The sequence below is a fragment of the Suncus etruscus genome, chromosome 7, assembly GCF_024139225.1.
Source record: "Suncus etruscus isolate mSunEtr1 chromosome 7, mSunEtr1.pri.cur, whole genome shotgun sequence".
Taxonomy (NCBI): Eukaryota; Metazoa; Chordata; class Mammalia; order Eulipotyphla; family Soricidae; genus Suncus; species Suncus etruscus.
The window spans coordinates 110,488,486-110,510,612 of NC_064854.1; the positions used below are offsets into that span (position 1 = coordinate 110,488,486).

The 22,127-nt window shown below is 39.6% G+C and overlaps 1 non-coding gene across 1 annotated transcript; it reads left to right on the forward strand.

The window, feature by feature from the left end:
- The first annotated feature begins 14,648 nt into the window (after nt 1–14,648).
- Nucleotides 14,649–14,755, forward strand: LOC126015037 (U6 spliceosomal RNA). The gene has a single exon (XR_007497943.1). It is a non-coding gene; the product is annotated as a U6 spliceosomal RNA (small nuclear RNA).
- Nucleotides 14,756–22,127: the final 7,372 nt, after the last annotated feature.

Below are 22,127 nucleotides of genomic sequence, written 5' to 3' on the forward strand. Positions count from 1 at the left end.
CAAAGATTAAGATACTTCTGAGGAGCCGGCAAGGTGGCACTAGAGGTAAGGTGTCTGCCTTGCAAGCACTAGCCAAGGAAGGACCGTGGTTAGATCCCCCAGCATCCCATATAGTCCCCCCAAGCCAGGGGCAATTTCTGAGCACTTAGCATCAAATGGGTGTGCCCCCCCCAAAAAAAAGATACTTCTGAGACTAGGATGCAGGGCCACACTTGGGCACGGCAGTTGCCTTCCACTAAAATACATTCACAGTCCACAGTAGAATTTATTAAGCAAATGTAGCCAGCGGCTGTGAGGAGAGAGCACAGTTGTTGGGGGCAGCAGGACAACATTAGGCACGGGTGTGAGCACATAATGTTTCAAAGACCATACTGATAGCTCCAGAGTATAGCGAGAAGGAATGAAGAGCCCAACTGGAAGAGGAGAAACACAAAATCTTATATTCTCTTGAATACTTCAAAGGTATGTCCTACAACAATGTATGCAGGCAGCTGTTTAGATTGGGCAAGGGTTCAATCAACTGTTCTTTATAGATGTCTAAAATAATGTTCTAATACTTTTATTCAAAGAAACAGGTGCAGAAAGTTTTTGGAAGCCATGGACTCTTCACTACAGTGCTCACTGTAAGAATGTTTTAGTGTCTTAATTTTAATGTCTATTATAAATATTTAAACTTTTTGTTCACAGTGGTTCTTAGAGGTATAAGTTGGTCACCCTAGTTTCATAATACAGTTCCATATTATATTAGACTTCAAATACAGTGCACATTAAGATAATGTCTTGACAAATATTCTAATCTATTCATTTACTATATAACTATCCCTGCTAATATGATCTAAGTTTAAGTCCACAGATATCATTGGAATATGCAACTAATTGCCATAAACTCTTACTAGAGTGCTCATTTATTGAGTACATTTTTGCAATTTAGTTTCAATTAAAGCTAGCTTACTGTTATATAATAATGCACATGTTAGTGTGCTTTACTTTCAGTAAAGTAATCTGATTTCCAAGATCCATTAAACAATAATTCAGTGTAGATTCCTTTTACAGTGCTCATTTCTATATTACCTAGTATTCTAGGCTTAAAATTTGATTGTTTCATCTCCCTCAAGGTCAATGGACTAAATTCACCAATTAAAAGACAAAGAGTGGCAAAATGGGTCAAAAGGATGAATCCAACCTTCTGCTGCCTACAAGAAACACACCTGAATAGTCAGGACAAACATAGACTAAAAATCAAAGGCTGGAGGAAAATCATCCAATCAAACAACACCCTTAAAAAGCTGGGGTGTCATACCCTGCTCATGGATTGGCAGGATTAACATCATCAAAATGGCAATACTCCCCAAGGCATTATACAGATTCAACGCTATCCCTCTAAAGATACCTATGACATTCTTCAAAGAAGTGGATCAGGCACTGTTGAAATTTGTTTGGAACAATAAACACCCTAGAATAGCTAAAGCAATCATTAGGAAAAAGAATATGGGAGGAATTACTTTCCCCAACTTTAAACTTTACTAAAAGCAATAGTTATCAAAACAGCATGGTATTGGAATAAGGACAGACCCTCAGATCAGTGGAATAGGCTTGAATACTCAGAAAATGCTCCCCAGACATACAATCACCTAATTTTTGATAAAGGAGCAAGAAATCCTAAATGGAGCAAGGAAAGCCTCTTCAACAAGTGGTGTTGGCACAACTGGCTAGCCACTTGCAAAAAATTGAACTTACACCCCCAGCTAACATCATGTACGAAGGAAAAATCCAAATGGATTAAAGACCTCGATATCAGACCCCAAACCATAAGATATATAGAACAACACATAGGCAAAACTCTCCAGGACATTGAGACTACAGGCATCTTCAAGGAGGAAACTGCACTCTCCAAGCAAGTGAAAGCAGAGATAAACAGATGGGAATATATTAAGTTGAGAAGCTTCTGCACCTCAAAGGAAATAGTGCCCAGGATACAAGAGCCACCCACTGAGTGGGAGAATCTATTCACCCAATACCCATCAGACAAGGGGCTAATCTCCAAAATATACAGGGCACTGACAGAAATTTACAAGAAAAAAACATCTAATCCCATCAAAAAATGGGGAGAAGAAATGAACAGACACTTTGACAAAGAAGAAATACAAATGGCCAAAAGACACATGAAGAAATGCTCCACATCACTAATCATCAGGGAGATGCAAATCAAAACAACAATGAGATACCACCTCACACCACAGAGAATGGCACACATCACAAAGAATGAGAACAAACAGTGCTGGCGGGGATGTGGAGAGAAAGAAACCCTTATCCACTGCTGGTGGGAATGCTGTCTAGTTCAACCTTTATGGAAAGCAATATGGAGATTCCTCCAAAAACTGGAAATCGAGCTCCCATACGACCCAGCTATACCACTCCTAGGAATATACCCTAAGAACACAAAAATACAATACAAAAATCCCTTCCTTACACCTATATTCATTGCAGCACTATTTACCATAGCAAGACTCTGGAAACAACCAAGATGCCCTTCAACAGACGAATGGCTAAAGAAACTGTGATACATATACACAATGGAATATTATGCAGCTGTCAGGAAAGATGAAGTCATGAAATTTTCCTATACATGGATGTACACAGAATCTATTATGCTGAGTGAAATAAGTCAGAGAGAGAGAGAAAAACACAGAATATCTCACTCATCTATGGGTTTTAAGAAAAATGAAAGACATTCTTGCAATAATAAATTTCAGACACAAAAGAGAAAAGAGCTGGAAGTTCCAGCTCACCTCAGGAAGCTCACCACAAAGAGTGATGAGTTTAGTTAGAGAAATAACTACATTTTGAACTGTCCTAATATTGAGAATGTATGAGGGAAAGGTAGAGCCTGATTAGAGTACAGGCAGGGGTTGGGTGGGGAGGAGGGAGATTTGGGACTTGGGTGATGGGAATGTTGCACTGGTGATGGGTGGTGTTTCTTTTATGACTGAAACCCAAACACAATCATGTATGTAATCAAGGTGTTTAAATAAAAAAAATTAAAAAAAAAAGCTGGGGTGTCCATATTCATATATGATGACACCAACTATATACTCAGAAAAGTGGTAAGGAACAAAGATGGACACTATGTACTAGTCAAGGAATATGTGCAACAGGAAGAAATCAGACTATTAAACATATGCACCCAATGAGAGACCAGCAAATTATCTAATATCATTACTGACAAATCTGGAAGAAGACATCAATAATAACACAATAATTGTGGGAGACCTCAACACAGCCCTGTCAACACTTGATAGGTCAACCAGACTGAAACCCAACAAAAACATACTAGCACTGAAAATAGTAATGGAAGAAAGAGGACTAGTAGATATATATAAGACACTCCACCCAAAAAAAAAACTGGATACACATTCTTCTCCAATGCACATGGGTCATTCTCAAAGATAGACTACATGCTGATACATAAAAAATACCTTCATAAAATGAAGAGGATAGAAATCTTGCAGGCTACCTTTGCTGACACAGGCTTTGAAATTAGATGAGAACTACAAAGGCACACAGAAGAAAAACTTTAACAATTGGAAATTAAACAGCCTGCTACTGAACAACCAGTGGGTCTGAGATGAAATCAAAAAGGAAATCAAAACTTTTCTGGAAACAAATGATAATGAAGACACAAACTGCCAGGAATCTATGGGACACAGCAAAAGCAGTCCTGAGAGGAAAATTTATAGCTTTACAAGCACACATCAGGAAGGAAAAAGGGGCATACCTGAATAACTTAATGACTCAGCTCATAAAATTAGAAAATGACCAACAAAAGGAATCAAAAATAGGGAAACAGAAGGAAATAACAAAACTGAAAGCAGAAATTAATGAAGTGGAAAACCAAAAAATAATTTGAAAGATCAACAAAAGTAGAAGTTGGTTCTTTGAAAAAATAAACAAGATTGATAGACCATTGGCAAAACTCACAAAAAGAGAGAGAGAAACCTGATAACCCATATTAGAAATGAAAAGCGAGAGATCACGACAGATATTGCAAAGATCCAAAGGGTAATCAGAGACTACTTTGAGAAACTTTATTCTACTGAACATGAGAACCAAGAAGAAATAGATAAATTCTTGGATACTTATAACCTTCCATAGTTAAGTAAGAAGGATGTAGCATATTTGAACACCCCCATCACTACTGGGAAAATTGAAACTGTAATTAAACATCTGCCCTCCCCCAAAAAATGCCCAGGTCCAGATGGATTTATTAATGAATTCTTTCAAACCTTTCAAGAGGAGCTACTTCCAATTCTAGTCAGGCTCTTCCATGAAATTAAAAAAAAAAAAACAAAACAGCAACACTTCCAAACAGCTTTTATGAAGCCAACATCACCTTGATACCCAAACCAGACAGAGATGCTGCCAAAAAAAAATTACAGACCAATATCCCTGATGAATGCTGATTCAAAGATCTTCAACAAAATCCTGGCAAATAGGATCCAATGCCTCATCAAGAAGATCATACCAACGACCAAGTAGGTTTCATCCCAGGAATGCAAGAATGGTTTAACATCCGTAAATCTATCAACATCATACACATCAACGACAAGAAAAATAAAAATCACATGATCATATCAATAGAAGCAGAGAAAGCATTTGATTAGGTCCAACACCCATTCTTGATTAAAAACTCTCAGAAAGATGGAAATGGAAGGAACCTTTCTCAATCTAGTTGAAGCCATCTACCACAAGCAATTATTCTCAATGGAGAAAAACTAAAAGCCTTTCCTCTAAATTCTGGTATAAGAGAAGTATGTCCTCTCTCAGCACTCCGATTCAACATAGTACTGGAAGTGCTTGCTATAGAGATCAGGCAAGAAAAAGATATCAAGGGAATCCAGATAGGAAAGGAAGAAGTCAAGCTCTCCCTGTTTGCAGATGACATGATACTCTACTTAGAAAACCCTAAAGACTCTACCAAAAAGCTTCTAGAAACAATAGACTCATATAGCAAGGTGGTAGGCTACAAAATTAACACACAGAAATAAATGGCCTTTTTATACAGTGAAGGGATGGACTTTAAGAAGGCAATTCCATTCACATTAGTGCCACACTAATATCTTGGAGTCAACTTGATCAAAGACGTGAAGAACCTATACAAAGAAACCTATAAAGCCCTTCTCCAAGAAATAAGAGAGGACACGCAGAAATGGAAATACATACCCTGCTCATGAATTGGCAGGATTAACACATTAATATGAAAATACTCCCCAATGCATTGTAAAGATGTAATATGATCCCTCTAAAGCTACCCATGACATTCTTCAAAGAAGTGGATCAAACACTTATGAAGTTCATCTGGAACAATAACCACCCTAGAATAGCTAAAGCACTCCTAGGGAAAAGGAAAATGGGAGGCATTACTTTCCCCAACTTTAAACTGTACTACAAAGCAATAGTTATCAAAACAGCATGGTATTAAAATAAAGACAGACCCTCAGATCAGTGGAATAGGATTGAGTTCTCAGACAATGTTCCCCAGACATACAATCACATAATTTTTGACAATGGAGCAAGAAATCCTAAGTGGAGCAGGGAAAACCTCTTCAACAAGTGGTACTGGCAGAACTGGTTAGCCACTTCCAAAAAAGCGAACATAGATCCCCAGTTAACATCATGTATGAAGGTAAAATCCAAATGGATTAAAGACCTTGATATCAGACCTGATACCATAAGTTATATAGAACAACATGTCAGTAAAACACTCCATGACATTGAGACTAAAGGCATCTTCAAGGAGAAAACTGCACTTTCCAAACAAGTGGAAGCATAGATCAACAGATGGGAATACATTAAACTGAGAAGCTTCTGCGCCTCAAAAGAAATAGTGCCCAGGATACAAGAGTCCCCCACCATGTGGGAGAAACTATTCACCCAATACCCATCAGATAAGGGGCTAATATCCAAAATATACAGGACACTGACAGAACTTTACAAGAAAAAAAAAACATTTAATTCCATCAAAAAATGGGGAGAAGGGCCCGGAGAGATAGCACAGCGGCATTTGCCTTGCAAACGGCTGATCCAGGACCAAAGGTGGTTGGTTCGAATCCCGGTGTCCCATATGGTCCCCCGTGCCTGCCAGGAGCTATTTCTGAGCAGACAGCCAGGAGTAACCCCTGAGCAATGCCGGGTGTGACCCAAAAACCAAAAAAAAAAAAAATGGGGAGAAGAAATGAACAGACACTTTGATAAAAAAGATATACAAATGGCCAAAAGGCACATGAAAAAATGCTCCTCATCACTAATCATCAGGGAGATGCAAATCAAAACAACAATGAGATACCACCTCACACCACAGAGATTGGCACACATCACAAAGAACGAGAAGAATTAGTGCTGGTAGGGATGTGGAGAGAAGGGAACTCTTATCCACTGCTGGTGGGAATGCCCTCTAGTACAACCTCTATGGAAGGCGATATGGAGATTCCTCCAAGAACTGGAAATTGAGCTCCCATTCGACCCAGCTATTCCACTCCTAGAGATATACCCTAGGAATACAAGAATACAATACAAAAAACCCTTCCTCACATCTATATTTATTGTAGCACTATTCACAATAGGCAGAATCTGGAAGCAACCAAGATGCCCTTCAACAGACAAATGGCTAAAGAAACTGTGGTACATATACACAATGGAATATTATGCAGCTGTCAGGAGAGATGAAGTCATAAAATTTTCCTATGCATGGATGTACATGGAATCTATAATGTTGAGTGAAATAAGTCAGAGGGAGAGAGAGACACAGAATAGTCTCACTCACCTATGTGTTTAAAAAAAAATAAAAGTCATTTTGCAACAATCCTCAGAGACAATGAGAGGAAGGCTGGAACTTCCAGCTCATTCCATGAAGCTTGCCACAAAGAGTGGTGAGTACACTGAGAACTACTATAACCATGTGAGTGAATGAAAGGGAACTGGAAAGCCTGTCTAGATACAGGTGAGGGTGGGGTGAGATGGAGAAAGATTTGGGACATTGGTGGTGGGAATGTTGCACTGGTGAAGGGGGGTGTTCTTTACATAACCGGACCAAATCACAATCATATTTGTAATCAAGATGTTTAAATAAAAAATAGTTTAAAAAACTTTTGATTGTTTTAAGAATGTTCTATGCAGGGCTGGATTGGTGGCGTAGCATTAGGGCACTTGCTTTGAATGTGGCTGATTTAGGACGAACTTCAATTCAATATCTGGCATCCCATATGAATCCCAAGCCAGGAGTGATTACTGAGCACATAGCCAGGAATAACTCCTGAGTGTCACCAGGTGTGTCCCAAAAAATCAAAAAAATAGAAAGAAAGGAAGGAAGGAAGGAAGGAAGGAAGGAAGGAAGGAAGGAAGGAAGGAAGGAAGGAAGGAAGGAAGGAAGGAAGGAAGGAAGGAAGGAAGGAAGGAAGGAAGGAAGGAAGGAAGGAAGGAAGGAAGGAAGGAAGGAAGGAAGAAAGAAAGAAAGAAAGAAAGAAAGAAAGAAAGAAAGAAAGAAAGAAAGAAAGAAAGAAAGAAAGAAAGAAAGAAAGAAAGAAAGAAAGAAAGAAAGAAAGAAAGAAAGAAAGAAAGAAAGAAAGAAAGAAGAAAGAAAGAGAAAGAAAAGAAAGAATAATATTCTATGCACAATCTAACCCAGGAAGCCTTTTTTCTCCAGCAAAGTTTACCCTTACCAATGATGATTTGCCTAGGAATTGAAAACTTTCCATCTGACCTGCTGGCTTTATATTTTTTAAGCACACTGACACATTGCACCTGCATCAGTTTTTCAAAGGCAACCTATGGATTGATCTTCATTGTCTCTCTATGTGTGTTTGTGTAGTGGCCACCTCTATGTCTGTCTAATGTCCACCTATATTGTACATAATGTCTATGTTGTAGATATATGGTCCCCCTGTTATATATAGCCCTTCTTTTTTCCTCTCCACTTTATAATTGTTTCCTATTCTTTTAATCCCTCAATCCTGATCTGTTATTTCTCCCCATTTAACCTCTTTTACCCTCAGTTCTTAAGTCCTCAGGAACTAGAAGTTCCCCCGCCCCAACCCACTTTCAACTGGCAACCAAAGCCAACCTCCCAGCCTCCCAGCCCAAATTGCCTCAGCCCAGATAGAAGCTACCACCACAGCTTTTGTGATTACTTCCCAGCAACCCCTTTTTTTCCCACCTTCCTTCACTGTGGATTGTTGCTCACTACTGGATTCGGCTTTTGAGAGACCCTTGGCTCAAGAACGTTTCCTGACCCATGACCGCTGTGAGCTATTTTCAGACTCCACAAGACTGAAGGTATGCTCCAGATTTTATTCTCCCTACCACACTATTTCAAAAGACTTAAAGGGGATATGTATATTTCTTTAGGTGTATTTCATTAATACAAATAATTCTTACTGTGTATTTACTTCTGTAGATGTTGTTTTTCCATTCTATTCTATTCTTAGATATGTTTAGTAAGAAATTCTAGTATATGTTTGTCTTGAGTTCTGAATTCATATTAGAGCCAGGTTGTAAGCATTGCTTACATTGTTATTTTTTACCCTCATATGCACCAGTAGTATCCTGTGGTATTGTTTTCCTTAAGCACATTAAAATTGAAAAATATAGGTATAGAAAAAGTTCTTATCTAATAGGGATAAGAACTTTTAACCTTTTTTGGGGGGTTGGACCACACCCAATGACCCTCGGGGTTACTCCTAGCTATGTGCTCAGAAATCGCTCCTTGCTTGGAGGGCCATATAGGATGCAAGGGATTGAACCGACATAATACATCGCCGGGCGGTGGCGCTGGAGGTAAGGTGCCTGCCTTGCCTGCGCTAGCCTAGGACGGACCGCGGTTCGATCCCCCGGCGTCCCATATGGTCCCCCAAGAAGCCAGGAGCAACTTCTGAGCGCATAGCCAGGAGTAACCCCTGAGCGTCACAGGGTGTGGCCCAAAAAACCAAAAAAAAAAAAAAAAAAAAAAAAAGAAAAGAAAAGAAAAACCATATATCATGTCAATAGATGCAGAGAAAGCATTCAAGAAAATCCAACATCCATTCTTCACAAAAACTCTCATCAAGATGAGAATGGAAAGAACTTTTCTTTGGCAAATATTATCCTCAATGGGGATACACAAAAGCCTTTCCTCTAAAATCTGGTACAAGAAAAGGCTGCTCCCTCTCACCACTCCAACTCAATGTAGTGTTGGAAGTTCTTGCCATAGCTATTAGGCAAGTAAAACTGTAGCATGAAATAATTAACGATGGGGCTGGATGGCGATGGATGGAGGCCTTTGTGCTTAGGCCCCAGCCACGTGGCTTCATCCCCATCCAGCTGGCGGATTCCAGGCCCAGGTAATCGGCATAATCAAGACTCACTCACATGCAGGCATTAGGAAGCATCATCTTTATTCAAGCCCTAGCCACCACGTGTGTGTGGCCTATTCATAACCTTTCAAGCACAGCAATATTTTGCTAGCCCTGCATCTTATTTCCTGTTAGCCATCTTCCCTTTGGGCTCCATGCTGGTCAAAGACCAGAACACAGAAACCCAGAAGCCAGAGCGCACAGCAGCGCAAAAAGGGCAAAGAGCCAAAAGCCCGAATTCCCTTGGTTCAAGCCTTATCTAACATTTCCAAGACCCCTCCCAGGAATGGGAGGGTCTCGCAGGTAAGGTTACACCTACTATCCGGTTCCCAAGACCCCTCCCAGAAATGGGTGGGTTTAAGGGTTTCAAATAGGTACACCCACATTTCCTCCTTTTCTTAATATTTTTATGCACCAACGTAATAGAGTGAAAATTAATATACCAGCCCTTTTCAAAAACATATTTTTGCAAAATATACTTTACACCTGTAACCTAAAACTCTATTAATGCTTTTTTACCAAGCACTATTTTGGAACTTTTATGTTCCTATACTTTTAAACTATATTGGGGGAACTTCATTGTTCCTATACCTTTTCTATACACAAGTACTGCAGCATACATGCATAACATACATTTTAAAAACAGGCTAAGTACATTAAAATACACAGTAAAACATTTTGCAATTGAAAATATTAACTTTGAAAGACAATAAAACACATTTAAATTATAAAGAAAATGACTAAGACAAAGATGCAGGTGGTTAGAAATTAGATGTTAAACTGTATTACCTCCCTTTTTTATTTTTTAACCACTAACTAATTAAAACTTATTCCATTACCAACTATGAGTGAAATATATGACTATCCGCTTAGTTCCTACACCTAAAATCATAGTTTAAATGATTAATTTGTTTTACGCTGATTTCACCACGTGGCTTCTGTAAACTTGCTGGTTTGTTCCACGCTGATCTCACCACGTGGCTTCCTTTCATGGTTTCAGGCCCCGCAGACGATTTTGTTGACCATGAGGTCGCAGGTTTCGCTGCCCGCTGCCGGTTTGCTCCTGCTGTTTTACCTTAGTGATGTGGAGGATGGATTTCAGGCTTGCCGCGGAGCAAAAGCTGAGCTGAGCTGAGCCGAGGCGTTTCTGCTTTTGGGCTGATAGGAGCTTTTCGCCGCTTTTTTCCTCCGGGCAGCACTTAGCAAGCCAGTTTTTGGCCACACCTCACAGGGCGCTTTTGGATGTTCAAAGTTCAAAGTTATTTAAACTAAAAGTTCAGTCCGAAATTTTCAAAGTCGAAATCCAAATCCAAGCCGCAGGTCATTTTTAGAAAATCAGTCCACTTTAAATACAGTCTTTTTTCTCCTCCGTTTCCAATTTAAACTTTTAATCAGTTTTTGTACAGGCCGAGGTTTTTGTTTCTTGTAACAAAGTTTCAGTTCTGGGCCTGGGCCTAGGCTGGAGGTGATGCAAGCTTTCATTTTTCTCCTTTCAGTTGCCCTTTTGCCCCTAGAAGGGGTTGCGGCCATCTTTGAACATGGCTCCACGTGGCCATACACTTTGGGCTGACTGCATGTGAACAGAGCAAAAATCAAACAGAAGAGCTGAAATCTTACCATATTTGCTGTTTTCTTGGGTTCAGGATTCAGGTCCCTGTTCGGGCGCCAAGATGTAGCATGAAATAATTAACGATGGGGCTGGATGGCGATGGATGGAGGCCTTTGTGCTTAGGCCCCAGCCACGTGGCTTCATCCCCATCCAGCTGGCGGATTCCAGGCCCAGGTAATCGGCGTAATCAAGACTCACTCACATGCAGGCATTAGGAAGCATCATCTTTATTCAAGCCCTAGCCACCACGTGTGTGTGGCCTATTCATAACCTTTCAAGCATTCGGCCATTCTTAGCCCTGCATCTTATAATTCAGTCATCTTCCCCCGAGCACCCAGCAGGGCCAAAAGGCAAAGACCCTTAATCCCCTTGCTCCCGGGTTTATCTACCTATTCCAAGACCCCTCCCCGGAATGGGCCGGGTCTCGCAGGTAAGGTTACACCTACTATCCGGTTCCCAAGACCCCTCCCAGAAATGGGTGGGTTTCAGGGTTTCAAATAGGTACACCCACATAAAACTATCAAGGGCATCCAGTTAGGAAAGGAAGAAATCAAGCTCTCACTGTTTGCAGATGACATGATACCATATTTAGAAAACCCTAAAGACTCTATAAAAAGCTTCTAGAAACAAAAGATTTATATAGCAAGGTGGCAGGCTACAAAATTAACATGCAAAAATCAATGGCCTTCTTGTACACCAATAATATAGAGAAGAAATGGACATTAACAAACAGTCTCCAAATTGATGGGGAAATAATGAAGGGTACCAAGACCAAACAGTTGTATGAACATTGAGTAGAAATAAATAAAATAAAAAATGATCATACTTAAACACCAAATCCAAAGCCAACAACAAAGAATCAAAACCCAATCTACAACAAGGTAGACACAGAGGGGACTACTTATACTTGCAGCCCCGGGGGTCAAAAGATGGGGATATTGGATGCAAGCTGAGAACAGGGGTGGAGGGAAGACAACACTGGTGGTGGCAATGCCCCTGCTTCAATGTCACTATGTACTTAAAATATTACTGTGAAATATTTTTAATTTACTTTGGTCAAAATAAATTATTTAATTAAAAAATTCACTCACATTAGTGTCACACAAACTCAAATACCTTGGAGTCAACTTAACTAAAAAGGTGAAGGACCTAAGTGAAGAAAACTACAAAACTCTGCTTCAAGAAATAAAAGACAACACAAGGAAATGGAGACACATATCCTGTTCATGGATTGGCAGGATTAACATCATTAATATCATTAAAATGGAAACACTCCCCAAAGCATTGTACAGATTTAATGAGAACCTATTCAAAGAAGTGGGTCAAAACACTCCTGAAATTCATTTGGTACAATAAACACCTGCTAATAGCTACAGCAACCCCTTGGGAAAAGGAATTTGGGAGGCATCACTTTAAATTGTATTACAAAGCTATATTCATTTAAACAGCATGGTATTGAAATAAAGATCAGTGGAATAGACTTGAGTATTCAGAGAATGTTCCCCAGACATTCAGTAAATTGATAAGGAGGCAATAAATGCAAAACAGATCAAAGAAAGCCTCTTCAACAAGTGGTGCTGGCATAACTGGTCAGCCACTTGCAAAAAAGTAAACTCAGACCTGCCAGAAATGATCTGACTTCAGAGCAGGAGTAACTCCTGAGTACGGTGGGGTGTGGCCCTCAAACAAAACAAAACAGAAGGAGTTGCTACTTCCTAAGCAGTTTTATACATTTTCAAGAGTCAGAGCAATAGTACACTGGGTAGAACATTTGCCTTGCATACAGCCAACCTGGGTTCAATTCCTGATACTCTGTATGTTTCTCTGAGCCAGCCAGTAGTAACTCTCAAGTTAGTAGTGGTAATTTCAGCCAGCCAGTGTAAATTCCCTGAATATCACTAGATATGGACCAAAAACAAATAAATTGGGGGGGGGGGCATTTTATACATTTTTGATAGTGAGAAAACATTTTCTTTATATTGAATTTCCTGTGTCTGATCAGATTTTATTATAATCTTTTACTTATGAATGCAGAACTTGAGCATTATATATAACATTTTCTAACATAAAATCAATAATATCTTTCTTAGGATAAAACACACCTATAATTTTACAAGCCTATTCAGATTTTCCCCTTAAAATTTTCTTAATTTTACTTATTATTGCCAAAATGTACACTTGTAGGATTTATCTATTTTGTATAAATTTTAAAATATACCCACTGAATTATTTATAAATACTAATTTTTAAACTTAAACACCTATATAAAGATAGTTTTAAATTTTACTTCATTAATATATCATTGAGTTTACAATTTTGTGTAAGCTCTATTATGATAAAAAGAGAAAGAGATCGATCTCAAATATAAGATAAACAAAAAAACACTAGTAAGGGGGTAACAGATAACAATTGATCAAAATAATAAGAACTGAAGACTTTCTCTATTGAACTGAGCTTAAAATAGGGTATGTTTGGAAAGGCTCCTTGGGACATTGGTGAGGGAAGTGGGCTCTCTGGTGCTGGAAAGATGCATATATGAAAAATAGAAGCAAAGTATTATAAATACCAGCACCTCAATAAAAATGATAGATAAATATAAATATAAATAATAGATAAATATAAAAGTAAGAATATATATAATTTTAAAATTATTTGTATTATTAGGTTGCATGTTTACAATATTCATAGTTGAAATTCAGGGATATAATGTTCCAACAACATTCTACTACTAATATTAACTTCCCTTTATCAATGATCTTAGACTTTCTTCTACAACCTTATTTATCTCCTTGGCAGGAGCATTTTTAAGATTGGTTATGTTATTAGTTTGGGTCTCATGCTTACAGTGTTGTTGGGTTTATGATCTACATATTTACCCCACCTCTACACTACAGATATGGTTCCACTCCTGACCTTTGTCCCTGTTCCCTTGCATCTAAAGTAAACCTCTTTTTACCCCTCGCCCCATTTAACTTCTTTCTTGTCCCATCTTTCTCTTTTCTATAATATAGGGTCAAGGGTAAACTAGGTATACCCCTCTTGGAGGTTTTATTTCCTATAATTCTCTATACAAAAGATAAGTGAGACCTTTTGGTATTTGTCCTTCTAACTTACTTTACTTAACACAGCATCTTTCAGTTACATCCAAGTTGCAGCAAATTGAATTATTTCATCATTCCTTACAGCTGCATAGTATGCCATTATTAAAAAAGAGAGAGGAAGAAAGAAAAGTAAAGAAAAGAAAGAAGGAAGGAAGGAAGGAAGGAAGGAAGGAAGGAAGGAAGGAAGGAAGGAAGGAAGGAAGGAAGGAAGGAAGGAAGGAAGGAAGGAAGGAAGGAAGGAAGGAAGGAAGGAAGGAAGGAAGGAAGGAAGGAAGGAAGGAAGGAAGGAAGGAAGGAAGGAAGGAAGGAAGGAAGGAAGGAAGGAAGAGGAAGGAGAGTTCCTGATTTGATCCACTATTTGAGAACATTAGGTGATTCCTAGGTACTGGCACTGTAGCACAGTGCTAGTTCCACTACAGGGTAGTTACATTATAGGATAGGAGACAGTTTTCAGACTTTCACAGAAAGTCATGACTGACAGGCACCTCAAAATGGATCTCCTATAAGAATTGTCCTAGTAAAATGCCAAGGAGAAGCATTTAAAAACAATTGCTTGTGCTCGCTTCGGCAGCACATATACTAAAATTGGAACGATACAGAGTAGATTAGCATGGCCCCTGCGCAAGGATGACACGCAAATTCGTGAAGCGTTCCATATTTTTAATCTCCAAAATATACAAGGCACTGACAGAACTTTACAAGAAAAAAACATCTAACCCCATCAAAAAATGGGGAGAAGAAATGAACAGACACTTTGACAAAGAAGAAATACAACTGGCCAAAAGACACATGAAAAAATGTTCCACATCACTAATCATCAGGGAGATGCAAATCAAAACAACGATGAGATACCACCTCACACCCCAGAGAAAGGCACACATCACAAAGAATGAGAATAAACAGTGTTGGCGGGGATGTGGAGAGAAAGGAACTCTTATCCACTGCTGGTGGGAATGCCGTCTAGTTCAACCTTTATGGAAAGCGATATGGAGATTCCTCCAAAAACTGGAAATCGAGCTCCCATACGATCCAGCTATACCACTCCTAGGAATATACCCTAGGAACATAAAAATACAATACAAAAACCCCTTCCTTACACCTATATTCATTGCAGCACTATTTACCATAGCAAGACTCTGGAAACAACCAAGATGCCCTTCAACAGACGAATGGCTAAAGAAACTGTGGTACATATACACAATGGAATATTATGCAGCTGTCAGGAGAGATGAAGTCATGAAATTTTCCTATACATGGATGTACATGGAATCTATTATGCTGAGTGAAATAAGTCAGAGAGAGAGAGAAAAACGCAGAATGGTCTCACTCATCTATGGGTTTTAAGAAAAATGAAAAACACCCTTGTAATAATAATTTTCAGACACAAAAGAGAAAAGAGCTGGAAGTTCCAGCTCACCTCAGGAAGCTCACCACAAAGAGTGATGAGTTTAGTTAGGGAAATAACTACATTTTGAACTGTCCTAATAACGAGAATGTATGAGGAAAATGGAGAGCCTGTCTAGAGTACAGGTGGGGGTCGGGTGGGGAGAAGGGAGACTTGGGACATTGGTGATGGGAATGTTGCACTGGTGATGGGTGGTGTTCTTTACATGACTGAAACCCAAACACAATCATGTATGTAATTAAGGTATTTAAATAAATTTAAAAAAATAAAAATAATAATAAAAAAAATAATAATTGCTTGATCTCAGCTGAATTGTAGTTACCATGTGAAGGGAAAGTTTCTACCATCTCTCAAATTGGGGCTCTAATTGACTCAATCTCAGCCAAGTATTGCATTGAAAGAAACAAGCCAGGAACTAAGACATATTATAAATCTATACTAGGTATATCCATCAGCGCTATTTTCAAGGTAGTTCCAGAGAAAGAGGTGAATTATTTGTACATAGCAAATATCCACCTTAAAATACTTCTTTCATTTGCAGCCCTACACAATTTGAATCTGCATTGGCTGCTAGCTTTTTCCTCAAACATTGTTTTCTTTCTACTCCCAAACACATCCAGTACACATCTAAACACACACATAGAACTTTGCTGTCTCACTTTCCTTTCCATTACCCTGCTTTTTATTTTTTAAATCAAACCAGTCGCTCTTTCCCATTTGCTTTGGCTTCATGAAATCCCAGACTTCCTCTAGCCCCTGCTGTTTCTAACATTACTTGAACTTTTCTCTCCCAATAGATCTTAGATCTCTCTCTCTCTCTCTCTCTCTCTCTCTCTCTCTCTCTCTCTCTCTCTCTCTCTCTCTCACTTCAGGGCTAATATGAATTCTGTCCTACAGGTGACCTCCTGCCAAGGAAGATGATAACTCTGGAAAAGTCATTGTAGCTGTTCTCATAAGCTCAAAGCCCATAGCCTAGCAAATCATTCTGATGACAAGGTTTCAAGTTGGCATCTTCTTCTGTCTTCAAGAAATTTTGTTTCAGACCAATGTGAGGACGTGAGACACAAGTCACACCAGCTGGAAAACACTGACTAAAGATGTGCATGTTACAATGACATGCCATGAAATCCAAATATTCCTTTTCTTTTTTCATCATGATCTCACTTGGCACCCAGACCTCTATACTTGATGTTCAGTTCACATAACAAGTGTGTTCCTTCCTTGTTGTTGACAAGCCTAACCATTCTGTTTTACCTGTCTGACTTGTCTCTAATCACCTGGCTTACTGCTTCTCATTTTCCAGTTCCCAGTTTAGACATGCTTCCTCCTGTTTGAAAAATCTCCTTCCACAAAAGGGAATTAGATTCTTTAACTTTAGGCTTCCATGGAACTCTGCACGTTTCATACCACCACCTTATAATTGTCACTCTGCTCTTCTGCCTCATGTAATCTTTAAGACTCTTTTCAGCACTATTCCTCTAGAGCCTAATATATTGGAGATACTCTAAAATTGTTTTGGAGGTGTATCAAAAGGAAAGTCCTAAAAATCATAACACCTCTATGGTTCCCTGAACATTGTTGGAACTATTTCCTGAGCACAGAGCTAGGAATAGGCCCCGAGAACAGCTGTGTATGCCCTACCACACCTCAAAAAAAAATCTTTGCAAAAGAAAATGATGGCCACTGATTCTTCCCAAGTAGTTTAGCCTGGGCTGAAAATTATGGGGCCTTCTTGGAATAAGGCTGGGCAGATTCCTTTGTCTGTTGAAATAGCCTGAAGCTAAACTTGACACTCTTGGACAGAAATGGCCCAGATCCATAACTGAACTAAAATAATATGAGTAATTGAATCTTCTCATGTGGGACCATACTATAGACTAAAAATTCTGGAGTATTTTTTTTTTTTTTGGTTTTTGGGTCACACCCAGCAGCACTCAGAGGTTACTACTCCTGGCTCTACGCTTAGAAACAGCCCCTGGCAGGCTCGGGGGACCATATGGGATGCCGGGAATTGAACCACAGTCCTTCTGCATACAAGACAAACGCCCTGCCTCCATGCTATCTCTCTGGCCCTGCAGTATTTTCTGAATGGGGTGGGGCCAATTAAACACCACACACACACACACACACACACACACACACACACACACACACACACACACACTCCACCACCATCCCAACACTGCCACCGCAATTACCACCACTGCTGCCGTCATCACCACCATAGGACAAACCAGCAACCTCCACAATCTTCCTGACAGAAAAACAGCTAAACTTCACCACTAAGCTCCAAAAGAAAATAATAGCTGCTGACTCTTCCGAGGTAGTCTGGTCAGGCCTGAAAACTCTGGGGTCTTCTCAAAATAAGGGTGGACAGATCCCCTTTCTGCCTGAAGGCACAGCAGCAGTCAGCCTAAACCAACACTCCCTGATAGAAAAGGTCCACAATGTATCCTTATTAAACTACCAGGCTATCAAATTTGTTCAATATTTATAGATCCTGGAATACATAGCCACAAGTAGCTGCATGGCACCTCAAAATTTCATAGGAGTATTATCCTAATAGGATCATATTAAATCTGATGGGAAATTTATATAGAAGCCCAGCTCAGTGAGCCTAAACGAAAAGTAGGCTCATTTAGAACCAACCACAGCCCAGTATAAATCTTTAGACACTGACTTTAATAACACCATAGAAATATAATAATGATTACAAATCAACTTATTGATCTAGGTTTTGATCGTTCTATTTGCCTTTGTGTTGTAACAAGAAATATGAAGTAAATTTGCTGTTTCTATAAGATGACAGGCTAGGGTGGAAGGTAGGACACAGGGAACACTGGTGAGAAAAAGGTCACACTGGTGGTTGTATTGATGCTTGAATATTTAATGCCTGAAATAACTATTATTAAAAACTTGGTAGGCCTCTCCTCTCCGGGCTGCACAGGGCAAGGCTGGGCATGACCGGGCGGGGGTCTCTCGGAGCACTCTGGCTGCTCGCAGCTCCCTCCACGTACCCAGTGGCCCTTGGTTGTGCGCACAGCCTCGCTGATAAAAACGAAGTGGATTAAACCAAATGACACAAGGACTGTTCACAAATAAAAGTACTTTGATTAGAAAAGGCTGCTGCCTTGCTCCCTGCCTGCTTTCCTACGTGAGGTAGCCAAGAAGATGACAGTGAACATAACCTCTTTAGGACCCAACACAGGGTAAGCTGTCTCAGCCCAATAAGGGTGGAGGCAGAGGAGTGCGGCTGCTCTTCTTCGCATCTTCTAGCCTATGAACCCCACAACAACACATAGTAAAAACCACACTACAAGAGTGGCAATGGGGAAACAGCACAGCACAACACCTGAAAAGTACCAGCCACCTAGTTAGCCCCTCAGATAAGGAGTTTAGAGTAGAACTATGGAGGATGTTCACAGAAATCAAGGAAAGCATAGCTCGAGCTGAACAGACCACAAAGATAGAACTCAGAAAACTCCAAACTGAAATAAGAGAACTGAAAAACTCAGTAGAGGAAACTAAAGCCTCAATGGAAAGCCACTCCAACAGAGTAACAGCAGTTGAGGACAGAGTCAGTGACCTGGAAGATGAGATGCAGAACAACTCTATACAGCAGAAGCAATTGGAAAAGAACCTTAAAGCAAATGATCAGACAATGGAAAAAAATCCTCAAAGAATGTGAACAGATGAAAATAGAAGTCTTTGATAAACTAAACAGAAACAACATAAGAATCATTAGAGTCCCAGAGACCCAGGAAGAAAATCCCCAGGAAGAAGCAACAGTCAAGGACATCATTACAGAAAAATTCCCAGAGCTAAAGACTGCATGCAACCAAATCCTGCATGCCTGAAGAATACCAGCTAAAAGAGACCCAAAGAAAAGCACCCCAAGACACATCCTAGTCACAATGACGAATCCCATAGATAGGGATAGAATACTGAAAGCCACAAGATCAAAAAAGGGAAATTACATTCAAAGGAGCATCTTTAAGATTTACAGCAGATCTGTCACAAGAAACCCTCAAGGCCAGAAGGCAGTGGTGGAAGATAGTGACGAAACTCAACGAAATGAATGCTTCACCTAGAATAACGTACCCAGCCAGACTCACTTTCAGGTTTGAAGGAAGTAGCTTCACAGATAAACAGCAGCTCAGAAACTTTACAGACTCAAAACCAGCCTTAAAAGATAAGCTGAGGGCCTGGAGAGATAACACAGTGGCGTTTGCCTGGCAAGCAGCTGATCCAGGACCAAAGGTGGTTGGTTCGAATCCCTGTGTCCCATATGGTCCCCCGTGCCTGCCAGGAGCTATTTCTGAGCAGACAGCCAGGAGTAACCTCTGAGCATCGCTGGGTGTGGTCCAAAAACCAAAAACAAACAAACAAAAAAAAGATAAGCTGAGAAGTCTACTTTAAAACAAGACAAGACTAAAGATGCATCAAACTTCCACACGAAGATGGCTCTAAATCCCATGACAATTATCTCTCTCAACGTTAATGGGCCAAATGCACCAATTCAGAGATACAGAATGGCAAGATGGATCAAAAATCTGAATCCAACTTTCTGCTGCCTACAAGAAACAAATCTGAATAGTCAGACTCAAAATCAAAGTTGCAAGCACACATCAGGATGGAAGAAGGGACCTACATAAATAAGCTTAATGACAGCTTATAAAATTAGACAATGATGAACAAAATTTAAATTAAAAAATTAACAAAATAAGTAGGCAGAAGGAAGTAACAAAGCTTAGAGCAGAAATTAATGAAGTGGAAACCCAAAAAACAATCCAAAAGATCAATGAAAGCAAAAGTTGGTTCTTTGAAAAAATAGACAAGATTGATAAACCACTAGCAAAATTCACAACAAAAGGGAGAGAAACTTAATAAACCAGATTAGAAAAGAGGGAGGCCACTACAGATGATACAGCGATCCAAAGGATAATCAGACTACTTTGAGAAACTGCCACGAAACATGAGATCCTGAACAAAATGGGAGAAAAAATAAAAGACATTATTGTAATAATGCCCAGAGATGATAGAGATGAGGGCCGAAGGACTGGCTCACTATAAGAATGCAGTTAAGAGAAATGACTACACTAAGAACTACCATGACAATGTTGATGAGTGAGCGAAGTAGAATGTCTGTCTCAAATATAGGCAGAGGGTGGGGGGGAGGGAGTAGGGGGAGCACTGGTGGTAAGAATTTGCACTGCGTGGGCCCGAAGAGATAGTACAGTGGCGTTTGCCTTGCAAGCAGCAGATCCAGGACCAAAGGTGGTTGATTTGAATCCCGGTGTCCCATATGGTCCCCCGTGCCTGCCAGGAGCTATTTCTGAGCAGATAGCCAGGAGTAACCCCTGAGCACCGCCAGGTGAGGCCCAAAAAAACAACAAAAAAAAAAAGAATTTGCACTGGTGAAGGGCGGGTGTTCTTTCTTTGACTGATGTCCAACTATAAGCATGTTTGTATTCATGTTGTTTAAATTAAAAGAAAATAAAAGTACTATAATTTAAAAAAAAACTTGGTAAATCATAATGTTATAACAAAAAACCTGGGTTCAATCCCCAGTGTCTCATATGGTCCTCCAAGCCAGGAGCAATTTCTGAGCACATAGCCAGGAGTGACCCCTAAGCGTCACCGGGTCTGACCCCAAAAGCAAGCAAGCAAATAAACAAATAAATAAAATTGACATTAACATTTTAAATTAAAATTTTAAATCCTGGTTCTAAACATTGAAAGGAAATAAAAGGGGCTGGCGTAATACCACAGTGGAAGGGCATTTGCGTTGCACACTGCTGACCTAGAACGAACCTAGATTTTCTCCCTGGCATCCCATATGGTCCCCCAAGCCAAGAGCGATTTCTGAGCATATAGCCAGAAGTAACCCCTGAGCATCACCAGGTGTGATCCAAAAACCAAAAAAAAAAAAAAAAAAAAAGAAAGAAAGAAAGAAAACGAAAAAGAAAAGGACAAAGGAAAAATTTAGCTTTAGCTTTCATAGCTTTGTGTGTTTGAGTACCCTCCCATGCTCCAACCAGACCTCTAAACTACAGACTTTTTCTTCTGGTGATTATTGGCTACAAGTAAAACTTCACCCAAAAGTCCTCTATTATGGCTATGACTGTGAGAAGTTTGTATTATTGAATTTCTTCAAGATTGTTGCTTTGTAATTAGGTGGCCATTTTTAAAACCTATAACATGGGATCTATTTTTACAAGTTCAATTTTTAGAAATAAAAAACAAGGGCCAGAGCGGTGGCGCAGCAGTTGGGTATTTGCCTTGTGCGTGGCTGACCTAAGACGGACTGCTGTTCATTCCCCGAGCATCCCATATGGTCCCACAAGCCAGGAGCAATTTCTGAGTGCAAAGCCTTAAGTAATCCCTGAGTGTCACCGCGTGTGGCCCCAAAACAAACAAAAAACAACAACAACAAAAATTAAAAACAAAACATAAATTAAAAAATTTAAACTTTATTACTGTTTACCAACACCCTTAGCTTTTACATGAAGATTGGAAAGTAGCTTAACTATATGAAAACCACAAATTGGTATTTTGAGAATAAACATTTCAGCTAAGCATAGCATTTTTCAGTCTTAAGGAACAACAAAGCCATTGGTTCCAAAATG